The sequence below is a fragment of the Centroberyx gerrardi genome, chromosome 15, assembly GCF_048128805.1.
Source record: "Centroberyx gerrardi isolate f3 chromosome 15, fCenGer3.hap1.cur.20231027, whole genome shotgun sequence".
In the NCBI taxonomy this organism is placed as follows: Eukaryota; Metazoa; Chordata; class Actinopteri; order Beryciformes; family Berycidae; genus Centroberyx; species Centroberyx gerrardi.
Genome location: NC_136011.1, coordinates 3,523,550 through 3,542,542, shown reverse-complemented (window position 1 = coordinate 3,542,542; position 18,993 = coordinate 3,523,550). Strand labels below are relative to the sequence as shown.

Here is an 18,993-nt window from a genome sequence, read left to right as displayed (position 1 = left end):
GCCGCGCTTTCAAAGACATGTCGCGTTAGGTCATCAAAGCATATAAACCCGAGTATCAATTTCAGGGGCCTCGCCTTAATGCAGTGGGTCATGGTGCATCTGAAAAACCTCCGTAGTGTAGTCGCGTGGGCCCACCGCGGCGAGCCTTGAGACTTTGAAACATTTCACTACCCTGGCAGCATTGGAAATAGTCTGCCTACCAGTCGATCCTGGGATGGATGGATGGAGGGAGAGGAAGAGCGAGGGAGACCCCAGATGACACACCGCCGTCTGAATGGAGGACCCGGCGTCGCTCCTTAACGAATTTCCTCCACGCCCAGTCAAGATTAATGCGAGACACTTGGCCAAAGTAGCGAGACTTTTTTTCCATTCAGGCATTCAGTCCGATTCAAGAACTAGGATTAGACTGATATATCAGTTTGCCGATGTATGGGGCTGATATTGGCCTTTTATTAAAAATCGGATATTGTCCAGCCAGTGTCGCCCACCTCTGATATGATGGATGTGATGCAGTTTGATTGATTACATATTTATTGTAGAATCGATCAATACTACACTGGTTGTGTATGGGAAGCCCTGATTTGATTCTAATGCAACATTTTGATCTTATAAGCGTGCATTAATTTATGTTTTATTATCCTTATTAATCTGTGTTTCAGTGGAGAGTTTTAGTGTCCCATGGTCTAAATGCTGTTTCAGAGGCTTTTCCACCCTGACAAGAATAACATACTGGGGGAAACACTGAATACTTACTGATATACTGTATGAATACTGAATACTGCATGACCATAGTCAAATTTTAAGATACTGAATATCAGCACAAAATGTTGGCTATCGGCAGCTTCATTCCAAAAATATTGGCATTGGTCAAACTCTAAGAACATCATCAACTACTCTTCTAATAGACCCAACTATCTAAATCACATGAATTATTGAGTAGTTGGGTTTATTAGGGGCTCCAGATAGAGAAATCTGATCAAAAGGCTACCCTGTTACGTTGTACAGGTTATGCCAGCCTTTAAAACTCTCATCAAAAACATGTGGCGGGGGGGGGGGCAGACGGCCAGACCAAGTGCATGACTCAGACTCAGCCTCGTAAAATAGACCTCTCCCAAAAATCGAATACGCTTCCCTTGACCTTTCTACAAGCGCAATCAGAGAGCCCCCAGTCATCCGACAAAATCAATTACTGTTGAATCGAGACGGGGGTCACTAAAGATGCCGTTACGTCAATCACGCCAAGGTGAGGAAAATCGCTAATGACAAATCTCTTCCCCGAAATGTCAAATCGAATCCCCGGCATTATCTTCCAAACAGGTTTATTTTGTCTGCTCCTCAGACCGGCCTATCCCCCGCCTGAAAGCCCACTGTCAGGTCAATTCATTCACTTCGTCCGCTCGTAAAATGAAAACCAGTCGGAGCAAAGAAATTAGACAGTTAAGGGGGAAAAGAGGGGGGTTTTACAGACGACTTGAATTAAAAAGAGTGTGAATAACGGCGCTAGGCACGTAATCATTCTGGTGCTAAATGGACAGGAAAGACGTAAGAGCTCCAAATACCTTAAAATGAGGGTAACTGGCTTAAGTCAAGAGGTTTGTCATAAATTGTACTTTAATATCGTCCAAAAGCTGCCACAGAATAAGAGACGAAGTGACAAAGTCTTTAAAAAAGAGACTGACAAGAGGGAGTGCAGAATGTCCAGTCACTCCTACAGCCCAGAGGACCAGTCTGACATGAGCAATAACATCCAGAGGTAAAGCATGATGCGGTCAGGGGTGACAAATTTCCCCCCCTCTGGACCAGGCCATTATTCTCTCCTTTCCTGTTTTTTTTTTGTGGTGTGGTTTTTCTAGTAATTTGAGGAGGCATTTTTCTCAGCTTGTGCTGACTGGGCAAGGGCTTTTTTCGTCGCACAGACCCGGGTGCAAGCAAATGTCAAGCCAAAAGTACGTGCTGGAACCCACAGATGAGGTTTGGTTGCGTTAGAGGAACTGGGTATAGGGCATCCCTCGCTGATATTTCTTTACTTTCGCTTCATCACGGAATCCCAGACTGAAATATTCTACTCACTATGTCTAAAATGTCACTGATGTCATCACCCGTCCAATGCCAGTCAACACTTTTTCGACATCTCAGACTTTTCTTGGTCTTGGACACTAACGGACGCTGAATCAACTTTTTCCTGCCTATCTAAAAATGTTGAAAATGGGTAATTTTGCTGATGTTTCATTTCTTTTTTTTCCCCAGCGCTACAAAAAATGTAAGGGATTTCAACCTGTGCATGTAACGGTCCACCTGGTCTTGACTCGAACTTGACTGGACCTGGTCTTGGAATTGACTTGGACTCGACAAAGGTGGTCTTGACTAGCCAATCACACAAACACACACACCCCTCAGCTTTTTCTTCACCTGTGTTATTACACTAGGACAACATGTTATATAGTGTTAACTGTTGTCGTTTCATCAGTCCTACCTGGTTCCCCATTGCGACCTCTCTTTCCCCTCGACCCAGGAGGCCCTGGTTGAGAAACAACCAGCAGTTAGTGATGGCTCACTATAGCAGCATGGCCCATCTGTCTAGCAGTTTCTAAAACTACATTTGCATTAAGCCATGTGTGAAAGTGCTAGCCAGGCTGGTACACATTATAAGCAGCCAAAATCCAATAGTTTGTAAGAAGGCTTACAAGGTGGGGTCCACTCAATGAAAGCTCAGTTACTGGTGGGCGGAGCGAAGCATTGGGAACGTTCCAGTTATTCTTGCAGTTGTGAGCCAGTCCCTAAAGCGTAAGCTTAAACCTTCCCTGCATGCAAGAATGGGGAAAGCAAGCATGGAAGCAAGATTCCTGCTGCATTCTGGGCCTGCCATCACATCCTGTTGGCTGGATCCACTCGGGGGACATCTATAGACCACCTTGATCCAAAGGCACTTTGCGAGGCTTGGGGGGAAGGGGGTTCAAATATATCCTGTGTGGTGGCGCCTGACAAGGGGCCGCTGAAGCAAAAGCTTTACACGCAACGAGCAGCGGGCAGCACATGAAACGCAATTTACACACATACAAACACACACACACATAAAAAGGGAAGTTGTTTGACTGCATTGATATCATGTATGCCGAGCCTTCTCCTCCGTTGGGCTTAATGGTGTCCAAGTATCGCAAACACCTGTTGTTGCTGCTTATGTAAGGGCATTGGTTAGAAGTGGCCGGAAATGGAGATCTAATGTTGCATGCCAACATGCAAACTCATGGGCGGCTCCCCCTTTACTGCTCCCATTACAGACAGTGACTGCTTCTTGCACGTATTTGAAAGTAATCAAACGTTTGATGTGGTAGGAAAAGGAAAGTACAGAATATACAATACAAGTAAAGTATGTCATCTACCCTCAGTGCCCAAATGTTCTACTAGGTAATGATGACAATACCAGTACAGCATCATGGCCTTTAGCTCTGCATCTATAATAACTCCAAACTTAAAAACAAACCCTAGTCATATCCCCTTTATTTTCAGCTCACTTGACCTTTTGTGTCACGAAGAGTACACTGGTGTGGTGGGCAGGTGGGTTGCCATCTTGAGACTATCCCTGTCCCGGGATATGGATCCAGGAATAACCCACGGAATTTCAGCACTGAAAATACCCAGATCCAAAACCCACCACGACCCCCCTATCCTGCACCGCTCTCTCAGATTCCCTGCTTCTCCGATTGCCCTTGTAAACACACGGCGGCGGCCGGTGCGAATGTGTCGGCTGTCAGGCTTCCGTTCGGTGAGCGCCACAGAGAGATTCGAGGAAATATTTCGGACCGCGTTGGGAGACGAGCGGAAGATACGGCATGTACAATGGACCTTTGCCAGAAGCATATCAAAGCCGAGTTTAGCCTTGTAAGATAAAAGCGATGCCCCAGTGGCCATGTCGTGCTCCATATTTGTAAGTTGACAGGAATATCGCTTTCCAAAAGAGTGAAAAAAGCACTGTAAAACTCAATATTGAAGCTAATGCTGAAAAATTAGACAGTTTTAGGAAAGATGGGAGAGGCAAATGTCATGTGACAAAGGTCTTGGGCTGGATTTGAACCCTTGGCATTGTGATTACATGGTACAGCCTAACTGAACCAGCACGAAGGCCCTCAAATCTCTGAAATCTTAGCAAAAATGGTTCCATATAGTACCAGAAAATGGGTCTTTGGGCTTGTACCATAGCAGAACCCTTAATAGTGCTAGAAAGAAGGTCTTGGTAGCACATAGGACCTTTATTGGACTTTAAAGAACTCTTTTACAATGCATGAAATACTCTAAATCAGCAGTACTGAAAGCTTTTTAAGAGCCACACTACACTGGGTTTTTATTGTGATTTACCACTTTCTTTATTCTAACAAATCAGACGGTTCTTGAGTCTTCATATAGAACCACTACCCTAAACAAAGAACCCTTGAAGAACCCTCCTTTTCCTGTGTTTACAGTTACAAAGCTAGTACCCATGTGCAAGGCTTTGCTGGTCAACTGTGATGGACAAACTGAGAGAATGAGTTTGCTGCTAGACGGTTTTTTGCAGGACCAGTAGGGGACACTCCATGCTTTAGTCTACAGGCACTATGAAGCCTTAGTGCAGTGATAATACGCTCTGCTGCAATAAGACTGCTTTCATTTGGATTTTGTGAAATGAAAGCCCAAAAGCCCTGATTCAAAGTATAGCACCACCTCTAGTGCCAAGATGACCCCATCTGTTTATGTTTATTTCACTGAACTGAAGAGATTTTTCACTGTCAAAATTATTTGAATGAGTGAATTTTTGATGCAAGGGCAATGTGCTGTGAAGCATATGCTGTTTTTAACCTGTAAAAACAAACATCATTATTAGTAGTATTAGTATATTAGTATTATTAATATTTGGAGTTTCTGTAGGATCTGAATGTTTTTGAATAACTCTATTCTTTCAGCAAGTCTGACCCTTGAAGAATGTAGGTCTATACAGTATATGCATAGATACTCCAGATTTGGCAGTAGTCAATACAGATTATGATTGCACACTAATACAAGAATGGACAGCTGTGAGTTGCCTGATGAACTGCACAGGTGGGGTGAGGTGGGTGTGGCCTTATAAAAACAATATGATGCATTGAGATCTTATTGGCGCTTGTGCAAAAATGAAATCCACTTTGACGTCAAGAGTTTCACCTCAAGATATGGTGACAGAAGACTCCGTCTAAATCGTGTGGTTCTCAAGTCGTACCATTCACATTTCCTGATTTTTGGAGGGGAAAAGAATACTTTGCAATAACAGCCAATTGGGTTCTGCTGCGTAAATTCACTTTCACACTTTTTCAGCTGCAGTTGTGCAAACAGTAGAGGGGATTTACTTAGGGGTGTGTATCTGTCGAAGGATAAAACAGACTGAACTTTTGCACTTCTGTCACAGCGAGGGAAAACTCCTCCACCCCTTATTGAGATCTGGAAAAATCATTCTTCAAATTTCATGCCTTTGTTGCATATAACCCCCCCCCCCCCCCTTCACACATAAAGCCCCTCAGTTTCCAAATAAAAAAAAAATGGATACGCAGCCTTCTGAGGGAGGCGAGCGAAGTTAGTTTGACTCCCTTGAAAAAAATGAAATACCGTGGTCCTCTGCATGCTCCTCTGCTGTCGCTGCATCCACAGGGGAACTAATAAACGCTAACAACGGTGATATTGGGTTCCGAGCGCTCCACAAAAATATCAGATCCGGACAAACTAACAGTTCATCAAACGCCCCTTCCCTCTGCTCATTTCCAACCTGTCCTGGGAAGAGAGAGAGGCCTCGTGAAAAAGATTCAATGTCCTGAACAGTAGACAGCTAACCAGAGGGAGTCAGGACAAAGGCCCTCATTCTTCATCCTCATCCTCTCCACATACCCATATACAAGACAGTCGACCCATTCCCAAGGAGCCCTCGTAGCTTTGTTGCCCTGTTAAACATGAAGTCATGCTTTTAAAGCTGCCTGTGATGTCTTTGGCTCACACTGGGCTGATGTCATGCAATGAGAAAATGTCAAACGTGAAGGGATGGGAGCGGGCGAATCTTTATGAAAAGATGCTTTCTAATACTGCTGAAAAGCCACTTTGAATTTCTAGGGGTGATATTGCTTTGGCTGTGGGACAGAAGGTGGATATTTCTGGAGCACAAGCCTACACATCCAGTCAGATTTCCTATATGTCATTTATTTTGCAGGAGCTGGTTCGCGGCCAGAGGCTGGGAGTCTCGTTCGTGGAAGAGTTTTGTTTCTTTAGTCTCCGTGGGATGTGATGCCTCGGGTAAAGAACCCAGACCGTGGAGCCAATATGCTTTAGGGCTGGGAGGGGGAGCGACATGCAGTATTCTCTATTTAAATGCCCATGCGCTGGCTGTAAAAGTCCCATTCGTTTACAGCCGTGGAAGAATTATACCGGATATGTAATGTTTCAGCGCAAATACAAGTCCAACAACCTGTCCTTACCATGCAATATGCAAATAACATCTCATTTCATTACATTAAATCCCCCTATTCGGTTTCGTTTAGTGCCTTGTCAATCCCGGAATGGGAGAAATGACTGAGTAGCTGTTTTGCTCTCCAGGCCAAATCCTTTTGGAAGGAGACTAGAATATTTTCCAACAACCCTTGGACCACAAAAAAACAACGCCACTAAGCCCCGGGATTAAATAATTACGCAGCGGCTCTTACAGCAGATCGCCACAAAGACGACATTGTGTTTGTGCCAGCAAAGCCACTATTAACCTGACTTAACCATTATTCTCCAAAATTGCTCTCAGGAGGAGGGGGGGGGGATGGGGAAAGGCACGCATTTAAAAAAACTTCAACAGTTCCACTCCAGTCTGGACAGAAAGAAAAGCTTCCCGGCACAAATCCATTGAAGTTGGTGGTTTAAAGCGGAGGGAGCGCATAAATCTTGCCTTTGTTTTCCCACCATCCACTATACTTCCCTCTATTTCAAATCACAGACTTAACAGCGAGAACTGAATTGCGGCTCCGGCAGAATCCAAGTTCCCAATTACAGATTCTGAGTGAGCTGGATCTATTTGAATGCACTCTTATGGGTAAGGTAGTTTCCCATTAGAGGCTGCGACTCACGTGCTTGCATGTATCTGTGGATCAGCTCGTCGAGTGATGAAAGACATACTATATTTACTACATATTACATCCTATACGTCATGTCGCCGCTGCATTCGTTCCACGTTCCCATGCGACAAACACTTTACTTAGTACTTTGGAAACTAATAAAGCCCAGGGTCTATCATTAAGAAATGAGGCTAAACATCAGGGCCCCGGGGATACTAGGTTACATTTCCCTGACTTGCTAATTCACCTAACCGCTAGAAATGCACAGTCAGGCCTTTTTTTTTGCAACAAGCCAGTGCTTTTAATGGGCCTTTAGGCCTGGCTCCTCTTTCATTGACTTAATGGTGGGGTTGCATTCAGACGCACTGAGGGTTTATTCAGGTTGACATGGGGTTTTTGCTTTTGTACACGGTGAACTGTTGTTAGACCTTCAGGGCAGGAATGAACGGGACACAAAAGATCTGTGGAAGGAGAAGAAATCTATTTGCCTTCATGGCGAGAGAAGGCGGTCTTTTAGGACAGTGATTCTCAACCTTTTTCATATATATATATATAACATTAGGGCCACGGACCCCCATTTGATGTGATTTTGTGTCTCGAACCCAAATCTGAGAATATCTTTATTGTTAGATATGATTTTGTCCAGAATTCCAAGACTATCTGTATTGCAGGTAGAGAGATAACAGTGAAACTATGATCAAAACAGTCATTTTTCTACATTCTCTAATTGTGTTAACTTCTTGTAAATTAAATAACGGTGAAGTTTAACAATTCATCAATTTGCTGGGGACCCCCTGGAACCCCCTCAAGGACCCCTGGTGGTCCCCGGACCCCACGTTGAGAACCACTGATTTAGGAAACAGATTGAGGTCAGCTGATTTCCAGGATCTGAAAGAAAAAAAACTTGAGCTACCGACAGGTAATTCAGGTTATCTTGAACAAATAAGCCATCGCTCAAAAGGAGGAAGACTCTATTAACAGCTGCCAGACCCAGCAGACAGCAAAGATAATGACCGCTTCACTGTTAAATAGGGAGTGATGACATGAGAGAAAACTAGGGGGGAGTCTGCAGAGTGTAAAAAAAAAACAAAGATGTGTAGGTTTTCACCCGCAGAGCCGCCGGAAAAGGCTTCTTCTCAACGCCTTCAGCGAGGATGCGCCCGCCTCCCACGCTGTAACCCAAGAGGGGCCCCTGTGCTGTTAAATAACCTTCAAAAAGTCCACGGGCCCTCTGTCATGAAAACCAATATGTCATCCAGCCGGCGCTTCCTTCGCCATATGTCACCGGCGAAAGGAAACGGCATCGCTTTGGGGAAGTCAGACAGAGAGAGAGAGATGGATCAGCGCGTGGAAACGGAGATAGCAATTCATCTGCTCTGGGTTTTAAAATCAGCGAGATGTATTCAAACGTGTCCTGTGGGTTTTGGAGCCGTTTCCCTCTGAAAGGTCAGGGTGGGGCGGGCGGATGTCTGAGGTGGGAGTTGAAGTGAAACGCTGGATGGGTGGAGAGGTTTTAACGGGCCGAGGTCATGCCAGAGGATGATATCTACCGTCCCTCTCTCCATGGATAGGGATTTGGCTCGGACGCGGCGGCATGCAAAGCTTCAACGGCAAATTAATAAAGCAAACAGACCCCGTGATAGATGATAGGGAAACTATGACGAGTGTCTTCACTAATTTCCTATTGTCTGATTTGGTAATTACGCTCGGATTATTCGCCATGCCTCCTCTCCCAATAAAGAATCTAGTCATCGCCTCATCTTTCAATGTCACGAATATAGAATGACGTCAACGAATCACATCAACAAAAAGTAAATTAAAGACTGAGTAGAGTGAAAACATCCAGAAACTTGGAAGGATGCATGAGGCTAAGGACAGTTCACATACAGTAAAGTAGGGCAGTAGTAGAAAGTAGGAAAAAAGAAAGTTCCTTATATGAAATACACTTTAACTAGTATGTCAACAGTATATTATATACAATATGAAGAATTCATAAAGCCTTACAGTGTTCCTACTCAGTTTCAATTTCAAAATTCCATACTTAAAGACCTTATTTTCTTAATCTTATTTGAAGATTTTGGTGTTCAAATTGATTTACACAGATAGAGGAAGATTATTCTTCACAGCATCAAATCTCAGAATATGTGAGATGATGGGGTCTAAACCACAGAAAAGGTGCAGTCTGTATGTATATCAGGACAGTATAACTACATTTTCCCATATTTTTTCCAAACTTTGTGTCATTTCCAAACTTGTCAAGACCTGGAAGTTCTTTGTCTATACATTTCCAGATGTTCCAATGTGCATGAACCCTGGCTTTAACGTTTGTTGATTTTCCTGCGCACTTTCTCAATAGCCTATAGAAAGCAGCTTCTAATAATAGGCCGGGCACATGCGCAGCACACAGCTCGCTGCATTGTGAACAGTATCAAGGCACCACTCTCTTCCTCTAAGCCACACATTAGCAAGAGACAGTGGGCGTCATGTGAGGGAAAGCCCACCTCTTCATGACCCACAAGCACATTATTTACCCCAGACAAATGGCATCTCGGCAAAGGTTAAAACAACAAATTGCCCTTCCTCCATCTTTTGAGGCCTAATGTATATATGCGTATCCTCTGACGAGTGATCCGAGACATTATCTAGACGCTGTTATTGTTTTTTTGGGCCTAGTGCATGAATTATTGGTGGGGTCTTGTAAAAACAGCCCTATGAAAACAAACAAGGAGAAGTGCAGTCAGTAAATTATAGCAACAGGTAGCCGTGAGATATCGCATTTCAGCCTGCGTTCATAACCGGGCCTCAAATGTTTTGTCACAAATCAGCAGTTTTGGCGACACACAATACTGACGTTTCCTCTCATATCATAAAGACTTATGAGTGTGCAAAATGAAAAGGGAGTTGACGCTCAGTGCAGTCCAGGCTCTTGTTTATTGAGCTTACATAATGGATTTTAACGCACCTCGGACAAATTTAGCGCAACTGTGAGCTGCAGGAATTTTTATGAGCCGACATTTTTCAACTTGTGACTCCGATTTGCAATGTTATTCGGCGCGGGGCCGCTGACATACATCATAATTTTCCGAAAAATGTAATCACAGCATGGATTTTACATGGCAATTAGTCGCTTTCCTGACACCCTGCGGTCTTAAAACAACCAAAACAGGCTGGTTTCGGTCTCCTCAGGTTCCCCGTGTGCAGACCGTTCTGTCATCTTACAGTGGTGAGTGAGTGAAATGCTTTTAGCTCAGCTTTGTCACATCACTAATGTGAAATATCACAGACGTCAAATCTCCCCGAGGACCACCAGCTCGGAGGCTTGTTCCCCACTTCGATTCATAACTCGGTCTACTGCCAAGTTCAAGAATGAGGTGCTGTGTGGATTTTAAGAGACGGCTCATTCTTAAATGGAGTTACCAGGCAGAAGAAATGGCAGCATCTCGCCACGCTACGCCACGCAAGCCATTAAAACAGAAGCTCAGACAGAGAGAGAGCGATTGCTGAAATAAATGGAGAGGAACTCAATGCGTTTACCATGTGTGCTGTTGGAGTTTGGCACTTGGCCAGCCTCACACTACACACTGGTTCCTCGTGTTAAAACGGGGGCTCTCGCTCTAATGGCTCTTGCCTGTTGGGCTAATTACAAAAGCAGATCCACCAGTATAAACATCACAGGTCTTACGTGTTAAAGTGGGACCAAAGGGGTCTGGCTCTAATCAGAAGGGGTACAAACCTGAATTGTACTAACACAGAAAGATGGAAACGAAAGAGAATCAGACGAAGCAAACAAGAAATGAAAATATTTGACCGCTTCTAGAGATTTTATCAGGCGAACCTTTCGATATTTGAGTAGAGATGGTGGTGATAATGCTAGTTGTCATTAGGCTCGGGCAGAACTCCGAAACTGAGAGGTAACCCAAGGCCCGAGCGCCTCTCTGACGTCCCCACGCTTGAATTGTGAACATTTGGCCACCGATGTGCACCCAAGTCCTTGATGTGTTTCTGTGGCTCCGCGAAGCCGAAAGACGAGCTTGAGATTCATCCTAAACCCCCCACCTCCCCCTTTCAGTCTGATGCTAGGACCGCAGCAAAGCTTGGATTTCAGCTTCTCTGAAATAACATCCCGGCAACAAACCAACCCGCCCCCCGTCGCCCACTACCCACCGCCGGATCCCTTCTCACACCTTACGCCAAGCAAGGGTCCAGTATGGGTTACTGAAGGCCAATATGATACAGATATTTTTGGATTGAAGCCAATAGCTGATATTCAACATCTTCAATATCTTCATCTTCATGCCCAAAAAATGTAAAGGCCTCAAACAGTATTTAGACCATGGGACACTAAAACTCTTCCTTGAAACTCTAATACTGGTATTTTTACTGATCCTGATATTTTTGGATCAAACATGCCGATAGCCAATAGTTTGTGCAATACCTAAGATCTTTACATTTGAACATTTTCATGTCATAAATGGGTAGAAAGACCTCTGAAACATGGTATTTAGACCATGGGAAACTCTACACTGACTGGCTAATATCTTGATTTTTAATATATGGCCAATATCGGCCTGATATATCGGTCTAACGCTCGACCAAAGTCCACCATGACTATGAGTGCTACAGTCAGCCAAACATGTATCGGTCTGGCCAGGCGTTAAGCCATGCCGCAATGTCCAGAGCTGAGAAAAGGCCTCCATCGTCATAAGTAAGTCTGCCGTTTGTCATTAGCGGGACACCTGAATGTCATAAGGCCAGGCTAAGGTTGGGAGCTGTCATCGGAGGCATTAGTCAGTCGGACTCCCCCCGTCCAAAACAAATGAATCAAGCACACACGGAGACGTGATGGGTGTAAACAATCACTTCCAAAATAGCACAGAGGAATTCTGTATTGACGTGTAAAGTGATACCCACATTTACAGTGGATATAATGGAAGCGCAAAGACATATGATCAAATACTGTTCTTGGAGAATAGTGAAATGCAGAATTTCACATAAAACAGCATCAGCTCTGAGGTCTTTAGGAGACAAATTCAGGTCAGTCAGTTAGGGATGAGACACTTCACTCTATAGAGGGCTTTCAGGTGGCAGAACTCACCCTCTGGCAGCCATATTGGAGGTCCTCTGCTCTTGGGCAACAGTGGCTTTTAACAGTTGTTTGCGTTTCTAAACGTTTGACTTGGCTGTCTCAACAGAATTGATTCATTTCACCACTGATCCATCTGATTGATTTTGTGCTTAATGGCAGCTTGTTAGCTAGCAAACTGGTCAGCTAACCAGCACTGTGCAGTTGTAAACACATATTTAGTAGAAGCTGGCATTAGTAGTGGCCAGTCCTCGCATGTTAATATTAACATTGGTTGCTTTGCCAAACTAGTCTACTGCCTAGGTAGCTAGCTAACAAAGCCCAAAACCAACAGTTTGTTCACTGAGCGGACTCTTCTCAAGCTACAACTAGAGAGACTAGAGCTAAAGACAAAACAGTTTACTCTGACACTGTGACCTCAATTTGGAAACAAATCTACCTCAGCAGACTATTCACTTTTACTTGTAACAGTGCTGAATTGACCCACACCACAACAATCTTTCAGGTCTCTCTCTTCTAGCCTGGTTGTTAAATATTTTGGACAAAGCCATCTCCAATGGACCTCCATGATGGTGCCAAAAATGGTTGCTAGAACTGTGACATAACTGCAAAGCCTCTACCTGTATGCTATCAAACTACATCACTTGTCTGTTCTTTAGAATAGAATAGAATTGAGCAGTATCTAATTAATGAAAGGAAGTAAAAGTTGTATTATAGTTAACACTGAACTTCAACTGAATCTTCCTGTTCACGCATGCAAATGAATTTCGATGACAGAAGAACTTTCTTGTGGGTTCTTCATCAGTTTGCATGGACTGCTGCTATATAGTGATGTATGGTGATATATATACAGCTAAATCTTTTCATGATCATACACGTGTTTTATAATAAATGACATTGTTGTATAGGCATTGCTTCTATGTATGTACAGTGTATGCAATATGCTGTGTTTGCTATGTTTGCTAACATTACTGTATTCTCCAAGACATGAAGGCAGCTGATGAACTAGGGAGCCAGAGAACTGAGATCGCATTTAAATAAACTGATCATTCGGTCTATATGTCATCGCCATGAATGTGCTGTGGAACTGTACACAATCTGTACTTGTTATTCCTTCACGTGACAGTGCTGTATCATTGCCAGCCATATTGTAAATGAGGATTTCAGCGACACAGGAGAGCATTGTAATCCCTGTAGCAAACCTTCAAGCTGGTGCCCAATCAATTGTCCAGCTCTCCTTCCCAAACAGCCTATCAAAATAAACAGTAATGACTGATGAGGGATGGCATGTCCACTGCAAAGACAAACAAAGTGAAAAGCCAAATCACACGCGCGGATCGGGTTTCGTGCAGAGCAGCTCCCCAAATGAGAAAAACAGCCCTGGCCGCAGAAACGAGAAAAGTTTACCTCCAGCTTGGTGGAGTTATGACTGACAAGACATTCTTTCGTGACATTCCTTCATCCCATTACCACCAACCTCTTATATATCCTTCCCTCTTCACCCCCAACAGGAAATTTGCCACCGAAATAGTGGGGCAAAACCAGAAATAATCTGGCGTGTGAGGCTCGTAAACCGGAGCGGTGACACGTGACGACCCATGCGGCTTAGTTAGGGACACCAAAGACATTTTACTGCCATAATCCAAGCACACTGGAGCACAGCAGCGGGGATCTGAGTGTGCAGGTAGTGTAGATATACCTAATGAAATTTTATAGTCTTCTTTTAACAAGCAGTATTACAGGAACTGTCAAAATGTACATTAAGTGTAAAAGGCTTGGACCGATACGTAAAGCCGGTATTGTCAGATCTGGTCCTATCAGTGTCTGATATGATGGATATGATGCAGTTTGTTTGATCACATATTTTTTGTAGAATTGATCAATACTACACAATATTACATACTACATTCTGATGCAAAATCTGGGGAGAATGGTGAATATAAAAAAAAAAAAAATGGTCAAATCTGAAAATATTGAATATGGGCACGAAATAGCAGCTATCAGCAGCTGCAGTCCAAAAACCCATAACAGTTGAACCCTAATACAAAAACAGAAGCAGTTCCCACAATCTACTCCATCAAGACAAATATGCAGTCGCACTTTTTTCTGAGATCTCTCTTCCTCCTCATGTTTTTGCTTTGACCCTCTTTTCCTTGTGGTCTGCCTTCATCTCTCGTCTTTCTTCATGAGTCTCTCTTTGCCTCTCTCTCTCTCTCTCTATCGCACACACACACACACACACACACACACACACACATAAACACATCACCACTCTATGTCTGTTTCCAGATGTCTTCCGCCCATCTCCATAGACAGGTCTGCTGTGTGATCTTCATGGGATTTCCTACACATCTGCCTATAAGATCTGCAGAAAGGCCAGGCTAAGGCCAAACACACACACACACACACACACACGATGGAGATGGAACTGTGCACCTCTGCATGCCATCCTAGTACTAAACCAGACTATAGGCCAAAACTGAGCTAAAGCTGCTGCTGGAAATAGCTAGATGTGTACAATTAGTGTCTACATATAATCTCCTAATCAGGTTAGAATATGTTTAGGAATGCAGAGCAGCTGCAGGTAAACAAAACTAATTTTGTGACTTAATGTAATAACATAACAATATGGATATGTAATCTATGGGTGTATATGTGTATGTGATATGTGCCGGTAAGTGTATGTGAAGACTTATTACTGCTACACCAAGTAAATAAATGAAATAAAACTTTGATCCCAAAACATATATATAAAATGCAATCACATAAACTATATTAGTCATATAGAGTAAATCTGTTTCAGTCAAATGAGTTCTGTTTCTCCAGCATAATGCATGTTCGGCCTCGTCCAACAGTGCCTATCTGCTGCTCCTCCTAATATGACCATGTAGTGCTAGACTGCATGAGCCTGATCATCAATAATTGGTTTGCTGGAGATTTTTGTGTCCCTGGGAACCACCTCAAGGACCCCTGGTGGTCCCCGGACCCCACGTTGAGAATTTTTTTGGGAATCGGGACCTAAATCTCTTTCTGATATTAACTCAAACCAGTTTCCAAAGCTGTTTTAATATGGATTTTTACCATGCCATCATATCATATTGTGAACATTTTGTGGTAGTTTGGGTTGATGTTGAACTCCAGCACACCGCCATCTGTCAAATGCTTGGTGGAACGCCACGGCTCTGAAAAGGTTATGAATCACCGGTCAAGCTAGCAAACAGTTATCCTCTGAGGATGGTATAGAAATCAGGTTTTTTGGCAAACACACCCTCCCTATGATGGAAAAATTAATCTCTTGCACCGTGGGACAGCGAAGCGACGGGGAGCGTACAAAGCTTTGCCACAGAGCTCAAACACAGATGCACATGTATGTACGCGAAAAGGCCATGTATGTTGTTTCTGCGCGCCGTGTTATGATGTTCCAAAGTGGATCTGTTAAGAGCTTGTCTAAATCACTTCTTCATATGTATTTATGCCATGCTAACACACATACACAAAGAGACTGCCCCCCTTGACATTGCAAAGAGCATAATAAACTTTTAGGGCTTGTCAACCTCCAAGGACAAACTGGCCCTGAAACACACACACACACACACACACTCCAAAATCATTATCCTACATGACTAAACAAGGACCAGGCGTTATTTGTCTCCAATCCCATTTCAAAAAGGGGGGATGTGGACTCTTTCACAATCCATAGCAGAAATTAGCCATGTCGCCCCTTCGCAACTTCCCCAGCCACAGAACACTTGCTCTAGGGCATTCCAAAAAGTCTATGTGTGTGTGTGTGTGTAGTGAGGCAACCCTTCAGAGAAAACACAAAAACATGCTCCCCCCTCTCCCTTCCCTCCCTTCCTCTCCTTCTCCAGGGCTTGGACAAACGCCACTCACAAGCCACGGGGATCAAACTTCAGACCGCTGCAAGCCCCCGGGCTAAGCTTCTCTCTAAAAAGGAATCTGCCCTCATTGAAGAGGAAGAAACTTGGGATTCCCATGTGAAAAGGGTTGGTTGGGCTGTCAGAAGGGGAACCAGTGCATCTGAATTGCTCCGAGATGTTTTAACAATGTGTCGCATTGTGGAGTTTCAGGTTTGAGTTGATAGAATAGCCTGAAATCAGCGGGTAATTTGAGGGTCAATTTTATTGTCAGTTTTACAGATTTGAGCCGTTGATTATCCAACGGATCTGCCTTGTCTGCTGTACTTTTTAGCCTTCTTATAAAAACATGACATCATTGCTTTGATGGAAAAACAGTATGTGTATGTGTGTGTGTGTGTGTGTGTGTACGTCCATCCATGTGTATCTGAACATGTGGGTGAGACCTGGAGGTGGTCACTGGTCATGCACTTCCAGGAATTACAGACTTCAAAGTTTTAAAAACACGGACCTCGGGCCTGCCTCGAAATCCAATAAAACAATCCCAAATTGCAGCCGACTCCTTGGGGGTGATAATTAAAAAAAAATCCAAGGGTTTCCAGACAAGGGAAGGCCTGGGATCTGAGCGGCGGGCCTCCCTCTGAAGAAGTGCTGACCACGTCGGTTCAGATCAACCATCTGCCGTTCAATTGTTACCTGCAGAACAAAACTGGAGCCCGTGCGCAACGGTGCCCATTGTGTGTCCCCGCATCTCAGATCGGCCAAGTAGAACCCCCTGACCAAACACCACCACCCTCGCCTCTAGTCGCACCGCTGGACCGCTGACACGGTGCTGCGGGCAGGGAAGCCACGGCATCCATTTTGGCTCGCTGGAGCGAGACTGAGCCACCGCGGCCGCACAGCGGTCGTCCAAACCCCCCCTCGGTAGCGCCAAGCCTCATAATCTGGGATATCCATGTCATCACGCGTGAACAGTCACAGGAGGGTCAAGCGTGACGGCAAATACTGGGGCCTCGCAGATGAGAAGTCCATATTCCAAAGCTCTGATTCAAAGAATTCAGAGGTGCGGTGGAGGTTAAGGGCTTAGAGTTGAGGGCAGCGGGTCGGGTTGGGAGGCCTCGTGTTACGTTGCAGGGTCACTGGTTTTATCCCTGACAGGGGGCAAAGCTGCTAAAGTGCTCCTGAGCAAGGCTGCCTAACCCCTATGTGTATGTTCACCCAGTGATACAGTGAAAAATAAAAAAGATGGGTAAACTACGGCAAACAACCACCAAGACAAACAGAAATCAATTAGATTTTCAGAAAAGCATTGATATTTAGCATTGCTTTCCCCCCTTTCAAAGTCCCTATGCTTGTTTAACTTATATCAGTTTGATACTACTTACTAGGGATGGGACGATATATTTATGTCACAATACGATTCGATACGTGATATGGGGTTCATGATTCAATACAACCATGATACGATGTAATAAATAAAAGTTCAATGACAACAAAGTCTGTGCAGAATTCAGTTTATTTCTGAGCCACAAATCTTTCTAGCGATGGAATTGGCTGCTAGAATGTAAACAACAATTTAAAATTGTCATTACAAAGTGACAATAATATAATTTGGATGGAGAGTTTGTGAAATTTTGATGGTCAAGCGTCTCATTTGTGATTACTACAGCAGAATAAAATGGAGGGAATATCAAGATACATTTTTCTGCCCCATGATATTGTCACATTTTTGTATCAGGATATATTGAATTTAAATATATTGTCCCATCTCGACAACTTTCTATGATGCATACTATGAATGAGTCAGCCTAAAAAGGTGGTAAACTCTGTTACTCTGCAAATAAAACGGAGGGCAAAGTGAGTTTAGGTGGGTTTACCCTCCACTGCATCCCTGTGTCTTTCATTCTGCATAATAAAATGCAATATGCAATTATGTCATTGTGACTGCATTCGTGAGAATAAGCCGAGATATAAAGTCGTAATATCTATCATACACGGGGTCCAAGTCTTTTGACTGCAAGGATGCGGACAACCTGGAAAACAGACTGGATGTGGAAGACTCACTTCCTATGTGGTTTACTTCCAACAGTACAGGATGTGAAGAGAGTTTGGGCTGAGAAGCTGGATCATCCTCTGACTGGCCTCCTGAGCTTATGTGCGATGACAACATCCTGGCCCCACTTTAGTGTTATAAGTCACAATGAAACCACATTTTGAGAGCATCTCGCTTCCTTAATGTGATGTTTTTCCTGCTGGAATGGGATGTTGGGGAGGGATCATTCGAAAATGTAAACCAATGGGATAACAGGTAGGAAGAGAAGCACAGGTTCATGTGATGGGAGGGGCGGGATTGTTCAAAAATCTGTGATGGTTTTATTGGCTGGAATTTTTATGAACGCCTCCTGGTACACGATGAAGTCACCACTAAAGATTTTATGTTTTCCAAGAAGTAAAAGTAATGAGATTTCGATATAAAAACACAAGAAAATATTTTTTTTTGTCAGTTTTTTGGGCATAAATTGTCAAATAGGTGTATGGTATGATAGTCAGAATAAGCTAAAAAACAGAATTTCATATTTAAAGTGGTGATCTACCAGGGACACATGGATGAGTTTGATGTCTGTATACTCACAGCAGTTTCTCCTTTCTACAAGGCACAGTCAGTGACCCTAACACACACACACACACACGCACATACAGTTCAAACGACAGTGAGATGAACCTGTTGCTAAACACAGGTGGTTGTGTTTCTCCGGTCTCCAGAGTCCATTCCATTCCAGTAGCACGGACAGCCTGTGAACCGCGGCCAAACATTTCCGACAGGCCGCAAATTACCCAGCAGCCCTTGAAACAAAGGCCTCCGAAGCGCTGCAGACGGCCGCCAAGATGGTGCTACAGTATGGGATGTGCAATTTGTCTCGGTTTGAGGAGGATGGCTGGGTCTAAA

At 43.9% G+C, this 18,993-nt stretch overlaps 1 protein-coding gene across 1 annotated transcript in view; it reads right to left on the bottom strand.

Moving 5' to 3' along the window:
• col13a1 (collagen, type XIII, alpha 1) overlaps positions 1–18,993 on the bottom strand; it is a 106,852-nt gene that overhangs the window by 58,531 nt on the left and 29,328 nt on the right. The gene's annotated exons all lie outside the window — the stretch shown is intronic.